This window comes from Haemaphysalis longicornis, unplaced genomic scaffold (genome assembly GCF_048455015.1).
Source record: "Haemaphysalis longicornis isolate Haplotype H1 unplaced genomic scaffold, Haemaphysalis longicornis Haplotype H1 scaffold_2, whole genome shotgun sequence".
Lineage (NCBI taxonomy): Eukaryota > Metazoa > Arthropoda > Arachnida > Ixodida > Ixodidae > Haemaphysalis > Haemaphysalis longicornis.
In genome coordinates, this window is record NW_027526295.1 from 256,989,382 (window position 1) to 257,006,639 (window position 17,258).

General features: G+C 46.6%; 1 protein-coding gene across 1 annotated transcript in view; it reads right to left on the reverse strand.

The window, feature by feature from the left end:
- Positions 1 to 17,258, reverse strand: part of LOC144170465 (unconventional myosin-Ie-like) — a 324,760-nt gene that overhangs the window by 98,428 nt on the left and 209,074 nt on the right. The window lies entirely within an intron of this gene.

Sequence of the window (17,258 nt, forward strand, 5' to 3'; positions counted from 1 at the left end):
GATGGCGCGCTTAATGACGTGCTCATTTAGGTCACGAAAAAAATGTAGGGTAATTGGAGAGAAAAATGTCGGTTTTGATTATTCATTTCTAAACAAGCAAGGCGTCGTTTGTCATCTAAGGAAAGCCGGAAGAGCTACCAACGGTGCGATATTTCACTAAAAAGACAACATTTATTCAGCCTTTAGTGTCTTCTCAATCATTTCGACGAATATGGCCCTTTGGGCGAGTACGCGGTAAAGGAAAGGGAAAGGAGCCGTAAAGTTTATAACTCCGAACGCCTTCCATCGATCTAGCCACGGAGCCGTATGCGATGCACGACCTCAGATGTTTACGATGGCCGGCAGTGAGCGAATAAACGAAGGGGAGAGAGGAGCCCTGGTTACCCGATCCCGTATAATCTCGTAAGTGCCCGGAAGGTTACGAACGCTCACCCAGGATGCCACCGCTCAGGTCGAATGTAAACTAGGCGACTCCAGAAAGGGGCAGAAAAGGGGATTGACCGACGGAAGACAAACTTGGCCACGCCATGTCCCCGAACTCATGCGTGACCCGTAGGACTACCTGTTTGCATGTGCAACAGTGCTTCAGCTTCCAGTTCACTCGCTTTCCGCTTTTACGTCTCTTTCGCCTTCCAGCCTTGGCGGCCTTTATGTCACTAGGGGTGAATGCAAAAAAGGAGGTAATGAAGCGTGGGAAACTGAATGGAAACTTTGGCGACACATTTTATCACAGAATGTGGTGTGGCGCCTGGCTTCGACCAGACAAAAGTGTGTTCGCACGCCTGTTACGGAAACGTCACTAAGTCCCTCCGCTCTACAATCTTGCTCCATCTAACTTACGACTAACGCTTAGCCGTCCAGGTGCGAGAAGCAGTGAAGAATGTACATATGCTGACACGTCCCCCCCCCCCCCCCCTCCTTTTTTTTTTTTTGAATATCGGTTACGCTGCTGCTACACGATACGAGGAAGGAGTGAATGTATTTTGGAACATGATGCGCAGCTGTCTCCGGGAAACATTTTCTGTACAAAAAAGTGCAATTTACCGCGCTCTTCGTAGCCGTCATTACGACCGCCTTGTCGATAATCAGCAGATGACCTCACTAACGTGGCGATACGGAGCGACCGGCGTGATCAGGGTAATGCTCGCAAGACTCGGTGGTTGTCATTCTCGATACTACAGAAAATAACGTCCCATATTGTTTTTTTTTATTCCCAGGTCAATAGTACAAAGTCCCTTAACAAAAAATTGGAGTCTTCACCAGGAAGTTAGTTTACACCCATATTCCAAAACGTGTAAAATTCTCTCGGACGCGCACTCTTCAAACATAAAAACAAAATCAAGTTCGCTTGTCGAGAAATAGCGAAGAATTTTGTACGACTTCATGAACGACTGCTGCACGCATTACCACGTAAACGACGTAGAAGAAGTAAAAAATAATAATAACAAAGCATAAAAATGCGAAAGAAAAGGAGGCGCAGATGTGCGCCCAAAAGTACATCTGTTCGCACTGTCCCGGTACTGCGCACAAATCTGCCGCAAATCTTGTAGTTGAGTGGTTTCAACTAAGCAGGTCGCTACAAAACGACTTTGCTGCCGCTTTTGAAAAGGTTCTCGTGGGTAAAAAAAAAATAACAGGATAGCAAGAGAGACAGAGAGATAAAGAAAGAAAGAAAGAACAATCCACCGGCGAGGTTCTCAAACTGCGCAAAGGCTGCTCGGAAATCCTAGCCCGCAGTTGAGAATAATGGTGGCTGTCATTAGCAGCACTTCCGACAGCCCGGGTCAAAAGGACTGAAAGAAGCGGTGATTTATGCGAATCCCGCTTTTTGCGGCGAGCCGCGCTCCCGCTGTTCACTTCTACCAACGCTTTCGTCACCACTGCGAACACGGACCCGGACAACCTCGGTCTTCATTCACTTTGTTCCCGTGAACAGGATACCTGGTTTATTTTCATCGTAGCGGGATGAGAGGTTGCCCAAAGTTGGCGTGGACGTAGTACAAACCTGTACTCGCACTTCTCTTGCAATTCTCAGGGAAGCGAAACTTTGCGCGGCCATAAACATGGAACTCAATCCGAACCTATACATAAAAGCCTTGTAAATGCGCTCGCCGCACTTTCTTCTATTTCCGGAGCTTTTGCCAAGCGCTAAAGATCGCAGCTTATCGCAGCAAAACCATACGGGCGTCCTCTTCCGCTTCCTGACTCACTAAACGGGGAAGAGTGTCAGGTCGAAAATTCGTTAAGTCTCCCAGGTAGTCCGCACTGAGTGACCCCTATGCCCCGGGAAATCAGGAAACGGGCCATCGAGAAGAGCGGGTTGGCGCCCTTCGATCGGAAGTATGCCCTCGTCGAGTGGGGCAAGAAGATAGGTTGATGCCCACAACGGTGATCGGCGCGCCGGATGGTCGCCGCCTTATAAAGCGGACCAAACAAATTTTCAACGTCCGTTGAATACAGTCAAAACCAATTTAACGGAACCCGATTCAACGAACGTTCTGATTTAACGAAGGTGTCCCGATCTCCGCTCAGACTCCCATAGAGCCCAATGCTTGGCTAACTCGAAATAATGAAACCAATACCACGATTTCTCCCGGTTTGAAGAACATTTTCTCAAAAATGCTGCGCAAAAAGTGTTAAATTCGGTGTATTTTGTAGAGAACGCCTCAAAATTGATTCATCGCGCGCCAAAGATAACATCGCGGGGCACTTTTATCCCGTGCACCAGCATGAAGATGCCTGGGAGCACCTCCGTTCAATGGATGAAGTGCCGGTCAAGATAAGCTTCTCCGACTACGTGAGCGCCGACGCAAACGCAGTCACTACAGAAGTTTTGGATGAAGGAGATATCTTGCTGCTTGTAGCAAACGGGGATGAAGTGGCGGCTGAAGACGCTGGCGGAGACGCTGAAGATATCGAAGCTTCCGCGCCGACATGGGGTCAAGAGATGGATGCCTTTGATCTGCTGCGGATGTTTGACGTAACGCACGAGGATAGACGCACTACAAACTTAAGAGACATTTATGAGTTCGTTGCTTACGAAGCGCGTGCAAGCAAAGATCACCGACTTCTTCTGCGGGAAATAAATATGTACTCCCCCGAGGGCTGTTCTTGTTCAGGTAACAATTTTAGTGGTCTCTTTTCATACGCCCTACGACAATTTTATTTTCAGAGCATTTACTCCTTGCAAATACGACGCCGCATAAGCGTGCCGAATACCACTACAGTATATAGTCGAATGTAACGAATTAAGTGACCAAGAAATGTCTAACTCGATTTACCGAAGTTCCCGATTTAACGTAATAATTCTCGACTCCCCCCAACTTTGTTAAATCGAGTTTTGACGGTAGATACAGCTGGTTCTGCTGGTCTGAATATATGACAATAACAATAAACCAACATGCCGTAATGATGACCCGCGCTGGACATTCTTTTTTTAATGCAGAAGCATTATTTGATGCCGTAGGTCGAAAATGAGATGTCCGCGACACACAAAATGGCCGACTGCTGAAGGAATAAAAAACGGGGAAATGGAGTTGAAAATACAGTTTGGTAAAGTAGGTCCTGGTGGGATTCAAACCCGCCACCTTCGGAATGCGAGACTGACAAGTGCCTTGTGGTCTTCGAATTTTAACTGTGTGTTAGACATATGTACAGTCAATGACAAATCAAATACGAACCGCGGAAAGCACGGCCAAAGATACAGGTGCTTACAGCGGATCTGGAAAAGACACGGACATGCGCAGTAAAGATGTCGGGAGCGAAGCTGCGGCTCCCACTGCGATATGTGGCCATCTCCTCGCTCGCATGCTTGCCTTGGCGCCATGTCGCAAGGGCGCTGCAAGCACTGCAAGTACTACCGCCGCCGCAGCTGAGAATGTTGGTCGTGCTAAGAGCAATGCGGCGTGCAATTGCTTGCAGATGCGGCCAGTGCTTGCGTGGGAAACGCGTGCACGCTCTCGGAAGGCATACTGTTGAGTTCATCACGCTTTCTTGAAAACAACAGAGCACAGAAATGGAGATAAAAAATAAAAGCATGGCGCCTGATTTTTGATGGCACTGAATTTTTGCGCGTTCGTGGAGTAGCGGCTCGGAAATTGAACAATAATCTGGCGCGTCTTTGTTTGACGCAGTCATGGCTGAGTCACTTCGCGGATATGGTGCTTGTAGCAAGCAATAAATATACCACCAGACTTCGTATCCAATGATATGTATTACTGCAAGCATTGTGTGGGTTGGGATAATTACTTGTAGAATTCTAATATTCACAAAAATTAAGTTAGGCAGCTCCAATCATTCTATAGGCCAGTTGCCCTCGCACAACGCTGTTGGCAGCCCGATTTTTTTTTTTTTTTCGCAGGGCCCTTAGTGCTTGTAGAAATCTCTCAAGCGGGCAGCACTGAAAATGGCTTTGTGCGTGACCCTGATGTCCATCGTTATTTGCTCGAATTACTGCACCACACGTGCAAAGCTATGTCGGCAAATGTGACGCTGACACAGACGGAGAGCGGGCGTTCGTGTGCGCCGAGCACGCAGGGGCCGCCGTTATCATCTCGCGCCGCATCGACAACAGTTCTTTTCAGCGCGCTTGCGGCACGGCGACAAGGCAAGCATTCTTTTGCTTTCGCAACCACTTACGTCATAAGCGCTCAGTTGTCTTCGTTATTTTAAAGACGATAATCTTTCTTGGGCTACTTAAACCCAGAAATTTTGGTCTGTCTGTCTGTCTGTCTGTCTGTCTGTCTGTCTGTCTGTCTGTCTGTCTGTGACTCGATTCAGCCACCCGGCCAAAGTAAAACAATTCCTGCGCAATAGTCTTATATAGTCACAGCTAAATCTACCCATATAAGCCCGGTGTAATGTTCATACTTGTCAACATTGTTGAAGAAGAACAAGACATTACACAAATATAAGACAACAGATTAATATAGAAGTAATATTTGCAGTGTTCCTTTATAAAAAAAATCATACATGCTTGATTTTTGCGAAATTCACTGCAGAAAAAAAATTAACTCCACCGTCGCCTGCTGTCGCCCGCGCCATCTTCTGGCACCATTTTAAGAAATCAACCGGCAACAGTTACAAAAGGTTCCACTAGATAGGTTCCACGTTCTTGCAACGCACGTGGAGTAGGGAAACGCGGTTCTATAAACGTTGAAGTAGGGCGTCTCGATTCACGCGCGTCTTCGCCGTACGGCAGCGTTGGCATCGAGACACCCGGTCTGGAGCAGTGGAACACGGTAAATTTAAAATGATTTAAGCAAACCTTTGGCGTCTTTACCTTGGGAGAAGTGCGACGCAAGAGGAACAAAATGAGAGGTGAGCGGGAAGGCGAAAGGAGGCATTTACTTGGCAACAGTCGATTAAGACTATCGTCTTTTGTCGACATTTGCAACGAAATGAGCAGATACGCGGCCAATTTTTTTTTTTCAAACATATTGTCATTACTATGCTGCCTAGATTTCTCTTACGAGCGGTTCAGCACTTTCGTTGACGATATGAGTGGTAGTAAAGATGGTAATTCACTACTGCACTTAGCAAGTTTTTTAAATATATTACCAACTTCGCCGATAAAAACCCCGATCCATTGCCCACATTGTCCCTGTGGGCAATGGATCGAACTTTAGTTTGGTACTTGCTCGTGTGTGTGCTTCGCTAAGACTGTTTTTTTTATTGAGTTTTACTTCAAACAAGATTATAAGTACGCTTCGTTTGCGTACACTATATTTGCTGCTAGTGATCAGACATGTAACTTATTCAAATCTCTTGGCGCGCCGGTGTTTTTTAGCACTATGGACAGGTACACTCTTAGGCAAAAAGGACTAACAGTTCGTCCTTTGGGGGACTAACAGCTTCTGCAACAATCATTAGTCCCTTTGGGGACTAACTGCGAGGGGACGAACGGTTAGTCCCCAACCCGGATGGTCCGTTCCGATGCTCCCCAAGGACGAACTGCTGAGTCGCAGAAAAAAGAAAAAAAAACGCTAGCACCACCAGGGATCGAACCACCGACGCCCGCAAATTGACGCAATGAACTAGACGAGCTACGGCTGGACCACGCCGCCGGGTGGAAGTGGCAGTAGATAATATTCAAGTGTACAGCGTTTAGTTCTGTGCATAACGCGGCAGACCTATAGCAACTCGAGTCCGAATTTCTATTCGTGCAAGCGAACGTGACCGCGATTTGCGCTTTGAGCTTAGCGCTTTACTAACTTTAGGTACTATTGCTCAGTTTGATTGTAAGTACAGCCTCACAAACAGTTTTTTCTCGTAAATAACCATGAACTCGTCGTCGCCTAGTTGAGGTAGGAGCTGGGCGATCGGACGACTCATTTGTTTCCGCACAAATAGCGCAAACTAGGTGTATTCTTAGTGTTCGATACATATTTTAAGTGCTCTATGTAACGTGTGTGAAAGGTGTCGTCTGTTTGAGTGTTAGAATAAGGAAGCAGACCATATTTTCCTGCATCGGTGAAACCAAATTCGGTGTTTCTTTAGCCTGAATTCTTCAAGTTCGCGTCGCTAGACGATTGCGACTGGTAACAGCAAGCGGGTTTTACAGCAGTTGCAGTATTGTCATAGCTTTGGTGCACAAGGCAATTATGTACAGAGCGCAAAAGATAACTTCGAGACGGTTACCTGTAGCGAGCATTTTTATTTTGCAGTTATCATCAGCAACTACTACGTTTTTTGTCGTCTGTTAAACATTTACATATTCATTACGCTTAGGAATCCACGTTTGCTATTGTCACTAATTTTTGTGTTACTGTTAACGCGCTTGAAAGCTTTCATTGAACGTTATTACCGCGCACGAGTCGTATGCAACACAGCGTATCAATATAACCTCACCGAGAAGCGTCTGGTCATCGCGCTTTGCCGCTCGTTCCCATTACCCGGCGATCTATTAACCCTAGGCGATTTTCTTATAATTAACATCGATATTTTCTCATGTGGCACCATCTAAAGGACCTGCTGACTGCAATGACATGTGTTTTGGAAATCTAAAACTCTTCACAGACATATGCGCGAAAGGGCAACGACGCCGCCATGAGGGGATTAACGACGAAGCAAAGGGACTAACTGCATGCGTTTCGTCTTCCCGTTACTCCTTAGCGATCGGCGGGGACGAACAGTTAGTCCGCTTTTGTGCACACGGCACATACTCTGCCTCAGATACTCCCCTTGAAGATGAACGGTTGCCCCTGAAGACTAACGGCTGTATTTTAGTCCCTATTTTCGTCCTTTTTGCCTAAGAGTGTAGAAGCTTTTGTCATTTTCAGCCAATTAGATAGCCAAGACAAGATGAGCAAGTTACGGGAAGTGGACGTGGGACACGGCTAAATTGGGGAAGCTGATCCTGCGTATGCTATTGCTGTCAAAAAATCCCCTCCTATACCTTGGCTAACTACTAGTATACCGCCTACTTCGGGGTGGTGGTGGTGGGGGGGGGGGGGGAGTGAACAAGGGTGGCCGGACGATAGCAACAGCGAGCAGATCTCCGTGATGCTGAATGCTTTATTTTGAGAGCCTGTAGGCTTTTGTATGGACCTTTTTAACTTCCTTGTCCCGGGAGCTGCCATTTTAGCAGTGGGCAATGTAAGCGGCGCTATAGTTGGCGCAGTCAACAGGGTGATGTAACTGCGCATGCGCAAGACAGCCCATCGCGTGTTCTGATTGATCAAGTATTAACAGATGAGAAGGTTTATAGCGGCCGCTTGCGGAAAGGAAAACCACGTGATGCCCAGAAATGACAATAGCAAAGCTTACAAGTTTGCAACGTCGGGCTACAAGAGGCTAATCGTTGCGAAGACGGCATAGGCTCAAAGCTACCAATTGTGCACTATGCCGAGTACGCTTTATACATCCCGTACGGACTTCGCTTGGCGCCCTCTACAGCACAAGCACGGAGCACAGACCACGTGCGTAAAATCTGTTTCGCGGCTAGACATTTATAGCAGGACCTTTTTCGGAACACTGGGCTTCAATGTAGTTAGGACGCGAATCTTACGTGACGAGAAAGGATCACGCTACGAGAGCTTGCTCGATCTGAGCCAACTTGATTTAAGGCGACGCAGACCGAACTGGCCTAACCTCCCCGCCGCCCACGCCGTACAACGTGACCCAAATAATTTACCGCAAATCTCTCTTCGGCAGTGGCGCAGACGGTGTACCGCAGTTAAGACCAGTGGGAGAAAGGTTGCGCAAAGCTTTTATGCCCCAGCCCGGAGAAGCGAGATAGGTGGAGCAAAATAAAAGCAAGGAGCTGAAAAAAGTGGCCGTGATCTGATTTGACCGTGATTGAGCACACATTTCACGCACCGTTGCCAATGGTTATTTTTGGTTTTTCTCCCTCTCTAGACTGCCGAGTTCATCTTTTTCACGCGGACGAGCAGTAAGGAAGATGAAATAGTAAGGACAGGTTCCGTCTTACTCGATGAAAGGCAATGTCATTCAATATCCATTTTGATAAAAAGTTTACAAGATTTTTGGTAGAAACTGCCCCATGATGAAGGCAGGTCCTCTCGCCAAAACGATCGTAAATAAACGTCGTTGTTACTGTTTTTCACGCGTGTCCGACTTTTCACTCGTCTCCTTCTGTGCGTTCTTTGCGAGTTTCCATTTTGCCCTAAATTTATACATTGTAATGCCCTTGAGTAACGGGTGAACGAGGGCGTTTATTCGGCGGTGCAATCAGTTTCCCAACACCGATCCCAGAAGAATGATGACGTTTTATGAGGGAAGAGGTTGGGATAATGCTGATGAGCATGATAATGTTACGACGAGGATGAAACACGGAAAATTGCTCATAATCTATACACATGTCACTGCAAGTGGTCGTCGATGCCTACACGCGGTGGCGTGGCATATATATATATATATATCTTCTCATTGGCATTGGCACCCCGACTCGTTCCTTGTTTACACAGTGCGCAAGGCAATGCGGTTTTCTTTAGAGATCTTGACAGCATAATTTGTGGCCTGTCAAGTTTCTTCGCTCTTATATGTATATATTGCCGCTGTTACAGACCAGCGTGCGCTCCGTCAGGCACGTGAACCTATCATGGGATCCCCAAATACGGCAGCCGGGATTAGGTTTTTTGCAATTTTAGAATAAATAACTGTTGTGGACGGGATCGCCGGCGGGAGGAGACCTTATTTTCAGACGCAATCGCAACTAAGCCTGTTCATCAACCCACCACCCCACCTTCGCATCTAACAGAGGCAGGGCAGGCGTAGTCCGCAACATGTCCAAAGGGCAGAAATAGCCGCACGTGACTGGAAAGTTTGGGCTAGCGACAACGGCCGCCCTTCAGACAACGCGCTGCGTCCACGAAGTCAACGTCATTCGTTACAGCCGCGCCGCCCTGTGCACACGTTTCACGGTGTCCTCAGAAAGGGATGAAAACAATACGAGAGGAGCTGACAAGCCTGGCGTGCGTGTAGGGCGACGGAGCACGAAGGCGTCATATTTCGCGCACGCTGCTTAACGTGACACGTAGGGGCAGGACGCGGTTAAAACAAGGAAATAAGCAAAAACCAAGGACGGAGCAATACAGCCTCACTCAAACTACGTCAATGTAGAAACAAAAATATACAGGGCCGCCGGGAGAACAACTGCACTTGTTTTATTGTTGTTTTTTTACATTCGTCCAACAGCCTGGCCTTATTTTTTGTATCTTCATTTAATGCTGTGCCCATATTTCACGTGGAGGTAGCACAAAATGAGGTCAACGTCATTGTGAAATCGTCACTTTTTTTTTGTCTTTTTCATAATTTGCAGTCCAATTGTTCCCATTCTTCTTCTTGCGTCCCAAAAAGAACGGAACAACGTCCAGGGCCAACAAACGCACGCGTCCCGCCGAAGGAAAATAAGTTCCTAAACAGGACGCGATTCCTCAACCGCAGGGAACAACGAATGCGAACAACCAACAACGGGGAACAATGAGCACAATGAACAACGGGCCTCCTCGATTATCAGTCCCGGATCGTCCGCGGATATATATATATATATATATATATATGTATATATATATATATATATATGAGAAAATGCTTGACTCCCGATGACTCACGAAACAAAAACAGCGGTTTATTGACGTTTTGCCTGGAGGATTTCACCAGCTTCCCACCCTGTCTTTTTTCATTAAGATGAAGTTGGTTTTTGCTTTGATTTTTAGAAAAGAGTTTGTCGCCCGCGGTACCCCATCTCCTGTTCTTTTTTTTTTTGCTGTGGAGAGATGGTGAGGAGCACAATGTCACGAAAGCTTGTACGCACAAGAAAATGCCCTCCCTTTCCCTGTTTCCTCGCCCCAACCCGCCAATGTTCTTAATAAGGGTGCACTGTAACGCACCTTCTGCTCCTACACAAGCGTGCATGCCTCTAGGTTGCATATTACTCAGATGAAGACTGGTCCTCCAGCCGAAACGTCAGTAAACCACTGTTGTTGTTTTTAATCGTGAGTCAACCATTTTCTCAAATATTTCTTCTGGCTCCTCGAGAAGTTTCTTCTACTGCTTAAGTAAATATATATATATATATATATATATATATATATATATATATATATATATATATATAATCCGTGTGTGTGTCGTTTTTGTTTTTGCCACCACGTGTACACGTGTGGGCAAAAACAAACAAACCGCATAACAGCAAACTAAATGAATGGAGAAGTGATTTTCAGGTCTCTTCGTGACCTCTTAAGACAAAGAAAAATAATCCGAAAAAGAGAGCAGCAGTGCACGCGTACAAAGTAAAGGAAATAACGGGTTCTCTACGATTCAGGCCGACGAGACGTGTCTGAGGAGATCTGAGGATGTTACGTTCTTCATTTCGAGCAAGACCGTACGTCCTCGCCATAGTTTCCCCCTTGTCGGAAATCAAGGCGGCTTCTCCGGCGTTTTTTTTTTCCCGAGTTTTCTCGATCCGAAAGTTCCGCCAGCCTTAGTTCTCCGAATGATTGCCTCCTCCGACGACGACAGGGTTATCACCACTGCGGGCGGGTTGACGTTACTGCATCGACCCTAAGCTTCAGCAGCTAAAACCATAAAAAGAAAAGAAGGTGTGTTTTCGCATGAAGGATTGGATCATTTAGAGATTCCATGGAGCATATGCGTGCGCTGAAAGCTGCTGCTTCCGCTTTGAAAACAATAAGGCACGGATTTTTCCGTCGCTTTTTGTCTTCTCAGTTTCCCATACGCAGTAGTGTTATTATCTGGAGCAGAGGGTGACATACGCGCGGGTATTGGTTCCGGGAGATTTAACACGGTCGTACGCGATATTCTCTATCTAGAGGGATGTAAGCGGTAGCAAAACGCACCGATAAACAAAATTATTACAATGCGAATGCAAGTCGTTACATCATATTTATTTGTGTAAAAACGCAGCACCGGATGAAGCAAAAAAAATGACCACCAAGAAGACCACAGTCAAGCGGCAAGCGCGTGCGTGCGTGCGTGTGTCCACACATACATGCCCGTAAACCGCCGAGCTGTGTGACGCAGACGGTGAAGCAGCGAATTGGGCCACGGTGACAGTGCGATATGTGCGGGCAGCGCCCTCACATTGAAGATTCGCGACGCGGATGTATCAAGGTCGGCTTTATGTAATGACCTCGGGCCTTTAAGGATGCAATAAATGAAATGAAATGAAGAAAGAGCTTGGCTTGGCAACAATGTTCTGGCGCAGTGGGAAGCCTCCCAATTAAGGTACAGCACCAAGTACCATAAACGCGCAGGGGAAGTGGTGACCTGTTGGCGGTATGTATGTATTTACGTAAGAATGTATGTATGTATGTATGTATGTATGTATGTATGTATGTATGTATGTATGTATGTATGTATGTATGTATGTATGTATGTATGTATGTATGTATGTATGTATGTATTTACGCATGTATGTATGTATGTATGTATGTATGTATGTATGTATGTATGTATGTATGTATGTATGTATGTATGTATGTATGCATGCATGCATGCATGTATGTATGTATGTATGTATGTATGTATGTATGTATGTATGTATGTATGTATGTATGTATGTATGTATGTATGTATGTATGTATGTATGCTTGCATGCATGCATGCATGCATGTATGTATGTATGTATGTATGTATGTATGTATGTATGTATGCATGCATGCATGTATGTATGTATCTATGTATGTAATATTTACGTTTGTGTGTATTTACGTAGTACGTTTGTATGTATGTATGTATGCGTTTGTAAGTATGCATGTGTGTGTAGATCTTTATAAATGCGATTACCATTCTTGCCCTACTGCTGCCACTTCACGATTCGTCAACACAGAGTTCGTCTACCCAAAGCTGTCGCACAATCGGAATCACACTGATATCGCAGACCCCCCTACATCAATCCAATGCATCCCCAAGTGCAGCGTGCATCAAGATTCCGCAATGTGCCAAATGCGCATGCGTAATAACTCTCGGGTGGCATCAGTTTTTCCATTACCCTTACTTTTCCATTTAAAGTAGAGCGGTGGCTACCACTAGTGGTCAAGTAGGGGGAACGCCACCCATCACATTTACCACCACCATTGATGCAATGCTAATTGTACGTAAATAAGCATCTCCCAAGGGATAGGTTCCGCCTCCCAAGGGCTAGGTTCCACCTAAGTTTTAGGTTTTAGTGCGAAACGTTCTTCCCGAATTCATAGTCATTGCACGCTGTTCCCAACCGTTTTTGTGAACCACTGAAGAAGGAGCGCCGAGAATAGCTCCCGGGTGACACTGACCATGACTCACACGTACTCACTCATGATTGCACGCATTTGTACTCATGAGTACTGTACTCGCGATTACATGCACTCGCGAATAGTACTCACGAGCACTGTACTCATGAATACAGTACTCGCGAGAAAAACTTGTGAGTTTGGTCACGTACTCAAATCGTGACGTGCGTGCACGAGTTTCACGCATTTCGCGGTTACGCAGCACTCCTTTCAAGGAGGGTAAAATGAGGAGGGAAAAGAGCCGTCCCTGCCATTCCCTCTGCCACGGCTTACGGCTCTAGCTCGCCACGGGGTTGCCATAGTGAATACCAGGGCTGGCATGGTGGCTTCACTGGTCTTGCTCAGTTCAAATTACAGATGAATAGAACGATTTTAGCGCGCGAAACCAAATGGTTGATTGCGAGGACACATGAGTAGAAACACTTTTGAATACAAGTAAATGTGAGTGAAGATTTTGTAAACATGAGTACAGATTGAGTACGAGTGCCAGTGCAGATTGAGTATGAGTACAAGTGAGCACAGATTAGTTGAGTACGAGTGATTACAGATTGAGTATGAGTAGAAGTGAGTACAGATGACTGAGTATGTGTGAGTACATATTGTGTACGAGTACTCATGAGTACAGACGAGTACGATTACAAATGAGTATGTGATGAGTGAGTAGTAGCGATTTTGAGTACAGACGAGCTTTTTGATTCTGAGCTTTGGTGAGTACAGCGTGAAGGAAAAAAAATTGCGATTGAGTTTGAGTGAGTTCTTTCTGTTCTGCCGACCTATGCTCACAATGGGGCGATTTTGTTTTCTAAACTGTGGAGGCAAAACGAAGAATTTTGGATCTCCACCTCCACCACGTGCAGGGTTGTGACGCGCTGCATAAAAAGAGAAGCACTTCCCCCGCCAGCAGTTGAACGGAGCAGCCGTGTGTAATCACGTCTTTATATGGGTTTTAGTGCCGCCAAAATTAGCCCTCCGAAAATGCTGTTACGAAGCAGCACTCTAGATGAACCTACGGAGGAACATTATTACATTTTTAACAGCGCCCAAACGATTTTTTAATGGAGACAGCTCCGGAACTGAAGCGACTCGAAATTCTCGGGTGGAGGGCACCCCTTTCGGATGGATTAAACTCGCATTTGCTTCAGACCGACCATATTCTTTACCACGACGACAAGACGGCGGGGCTACACAATCGCGTACGATAGAAGGTTCCCACTACCACACGCACGCACGCACGCGCGCGAACGCTCACACACATACATGTTAAATATAAATTTATGGTTCAAATAGCTATGCATAGCTAACAGTCCACGTTCCTTCCTTTTGCAGCTGTCGTTAACGGAGAAAAGCGAGACCGTTCGAGGCACCCGTGCGTTTGCGGCAGCGTTTGCCGCATTGCATCGATTGCACGCAGGCTTCCCCGTCTGACACAACTAGCGACTGAAACGCGCACGCAGTTTTCCACGTCGAGGCAGTGCTCTGAGTATTATCGCAAACATCTCCTAGGATTTCAGCAGCTTGCAACACTGATTCTGCGCCCGTCAATGTGTCCTGCTTATGTCCCCTTCCTTTTATCTCTAAAGCGGCCGAATTTCTTTATCTTTTTGCTTTGCTAAAATGCGTGCCCAAGTAAAATCGTTCGAGGAAACGCTTTTTTTTTTTTTTTTTCCTATGGCGCCTTTTTCAGCTCCTGTTTGCAGATACCGATATCCCGCACACGAAGAGGCGGAATTTGCTACTTTTGTGGGGCAAATCTGAAAATGGCCGTAGCACTAAAAAAAAAAACCATACGGAGTGCAGGATGGGATCCGGTATGGAACAGTAAAATGTGAGCGGCTTTGTATAGGCAATTGAAAATGCGGAGTTGACCCGCCGCGGTAGCGCAGTGGCTATGGCGTTCTGCTGCTTAGCCCAAGGACGCGGATTAGATTCCCGGTAGCGGCGGTCGCCTTTCTGATGGAGGCGAAAAGCAAAAACGCCCGTTTGTTCGAGATTTCGGCGCACGTTACGTTAAAGATTCCCAGGTGGTCAAAAGTAATCCAGAGCCCTCCACTACGGCGCGCCTCATCGCCTGTGTAGCGTCGGCGCGTCAAACCCTGTAATCAATCAATCAATCAATCAATCAATCAATCAATCAATCAATCAATCAATCAATCAATCAATCAATCAATCAATCAATCAATCAATCAATCAAAATGCGGGGTTGATCGAGAGACACACTCGCACGAGTTTGAGACGGCTCGTCAGGCTACACGTCCACCATCTCTCTCTCTGATTTCGACTGATGTTTCACGGGTTTTTCAGGCTTATGGGCGCGCGCACACACGCACACACAGGCATGCACGCACACACACGCATACACATACGCACACGCATGCACGCACGCACGCACGCCCACGAACGAGCAGCCAAGAACGTTTACTTGGCCATTTCGTCTTGAAATACGCACGAAAAAAACCATCCAAAAAGAAAGGCAACTTGTTCGGCCTGTTAGCGGACGTGCCAACTAGAGAGAGAGAGAGAGAGAGAGAGAGAGAGAGAGAGAGAGAGAGAGAGAGAGAGAGAGAGAGAGAGAGAGAGAGAGAGAGAGAGAGAACAGCTTTATTTTGTGCCCGGTGGGAAAAGGAAGGGGTTGTAGATCCTCCTCGGTCCTCTTCCTCCTTTTAGGCGGCAGCCAGGAGTCTAAAGAAGTGCACGTAAGCTGCAAAACGCACAAGTAGGGTTGGTATGACAGCCCTTTCTCGCCCATACTTTCGCGGGAAGTTTATGCAAGAAACTGCATGCTTGAAGAATCTAAAGCGCCTTCATCGATCGTGTCTGACAGCCCCCGTACATTACGCAAGCGTGTTTGAGTCCAGTGTAGGAGGGGATTCAAGAGCTGTCTGCGAGGCGAGAGGGTGTGGGCGCATGGGCGCATTCAGCCGTGCTCGTTCGGGAGACTGCAGCAGATGCGGCGGGTACGTGTCGACCACCCCAACTCTGCTCTTCTTTCCGCCTGTCCTTGTGTTCACTGGATCTGGTCCAATACAAAAACCTCATCACAAGGAAATACGGTGTCACATATGCTGTCCAAGCTTAATTTTTTCAGCGAATCTGCTAATGTATCTTTCGCCGCGATCATTCAAGATCGCTCTGGGCAAAGGAGGCGGAAGAGGCAAAAATAAAAAAAAATTGAAGTGTTCTCATCTGCCATCCGTCCATCCTCCTGGCACTAGTGAAGAGTGGTTGACACAGCATTGTGTCCCTAAAAAAAGGGAGAAATTGGGGTTCCTCCACTCATGAGGGGAAGAGGAATGTCGTCAGAGAAGAGCGGCGTGACTGCCACTGTGACTCGCTAAATGCATAGTTGCGATTCTGCGGTCAAACGATGGTCAACCTCGCAGGACACAGCACCGATCAGATACTTACGTGCCCCATTATCTATACGCAGTCTAAACAGTAAAGCAAGATGCAGCTGACAGCTGCATCTTACCGGACTCACCAACGGGGCAGAAACTTGGAGGCTCACTAAGAGGGTTCAACTTAAATTGAGGACGACTCAGCGAGCAATAGAACGGAAGATGATAGGTGTAATACCCCTGTCAAACGTGCCTATGTAAGTGCACTTCCGCCGAGTGCACTCGGGCTTCCCAAGTGACACTTAGGCTGCGCGCTGCTAAACGACGAAATAAAGTGCCCTTGGCCGTGATGTCAGTGACGATAGCCGGCGTAAATATTACGCAAAATTACTTGAAATCCCCCCTCTTTATCACGTGAGGAATATTGTAAACAATTCGTTGTGTTTGAATTGTTTAAAATCGCAATCGGCGCATCGCACAAGACCACAAAAACAGAGTCGGGACGGCGACTGAACACCTGCGCTTTTATCTTCACTGTTATTCACTGCGCAGTGCATGACAGCTGCATTATTGTTCGGGGGAAATTATCTGAAAGCGTTGAATACAACGGAAATAGGCTGAAACACGAACACAATCACAGTGCCACAAGAAACCACCTACGAGAACGCCGCAGAGAACGGCTGCCATGGAGCAAAACACCCACCAGGCGGCGCTGGCACGTTGTTAAGAGAGAGGTTATTTTCTTATTTTTCGTCGCTGCTTCAATTTTTGTAAAAGTAAATGAGCAATATATCTATAATTAACTTTTAACGTTACTTATTATCATCTAAACGCTCGCGGTTTTACGTTAATTTTTCCGATTTTCGGACTTCTGTTCACGAGATTACTCACTCGGCGAGCTGGCCCCGGTAAAGTGTGTTTGGGGACCACACTCAGCTTAAAGTGCGTTCCTTGTAAAGTGTCATTCGCGTTTGCCGTTTAGCTGCTCCCGAATGACATTTTATCCAAGTGCACTCCGTGTAAGTGCACTTAAATAGGCACGTTTGACAGGGGTATAACATTAAGGGACAAGAAGAAGAGAGCGGAGTGGGTAAGGGAACACACGCGTGTTAAGGACATATTAGTAGAAATTAAGAAGAAGAAATGGACGCGGGCAGGGCATGTAATG